This window comes from Arachis ipaensis, chromosome B05 (assembly GCF_000816755.2).
Source record: "Arachis ipaensis cultivar K30076 chromosome B05, Araip1.1, whole genome shotgun sequence".
Classification (NCBI taxonomy): domain Eukaryota; kingdom Viridiplantae; phylum Streptophyta; class Magnoliopsida; order Fabales; family Fabaceae; genus Arachis; species Arachis ipaensis.
Genome location: NC_029789.2, coordinates 35,520,646 through 35,521,629, shown reverse-complemented (window position 1 = coordinate 35,521,629; position 984 = coordinate 35,520,646).

Here is a 984-nt window from a genome sequence, read left to right as displayed (position 1 = left end):
ATAATACTCTTAAGGTATATGTTAATAGAGATGGCAATTTGAGCCGACCTAACTTGATCCGATGGCTAAATTTAGAGACATGTATGAATAATACCTTATGATAAACATAATAATGGATGAAACATCTGACTTAAAAAAAAGTTTTGAACAATATGATTTAACCGTATTTATGTATAATCAATTTCTTTACAAAACGGAAAAAAAACAAATTTGTTAAAAGATAAAGATAAAATTGTAGAGCTCGAGTCTCCAAGATTAAGATACAATCATAGATAGACTAAAATGAAATATGACCAGAAAAAAAATAAACGTACCTCCTATGTCACTCTCTTTGATTTGTGGTAAACAAAAAACTAAAGAAGACTGAAATTTAGATTCTATGTCAAGACCTTATAAAATTCTATAAAATTAAATATACTGTTCAACTAGAAATTGTACGAAAAAAATAATTGGTCAATAGAAAAATTTACAATTACAACCTTTAGTCATTCATAACTATCAGTGTGAATTTTTTAATACATTTACCAATTAATAAATTACATGAATATAATTTATAAATTTGCTATATTAGATATACATAAAAAATTAACCATTAAATTAATCACTCGTATATAAAATATATATTAAAATAAAAAATACACATTTAAAATAACTAAAATAATATGTGTGTTGACTAATTTAATGACTAATACACTAATTTGGTGACTAATATTTAATATGTATATACTATTTTTGTTTTTAAATATAATGCATTTAAGTCACCAAAAAAAATATAATGTAGAAAAACAAAAACAACATTTATTAGGAATTAAAAAAGTTTTTTGTCATTAAATAATGTAGTATTATCTTTTTCTGGTCGTAACTAATGAGAGAAAACAAAAGTAATAAACAAAAATATTTGATAACAAAAAAATTAGTCAAAAATAACTAAAATTTATCTTATTTTATATTTATTACTTATTTATTAATTATTGTAACAAGTTC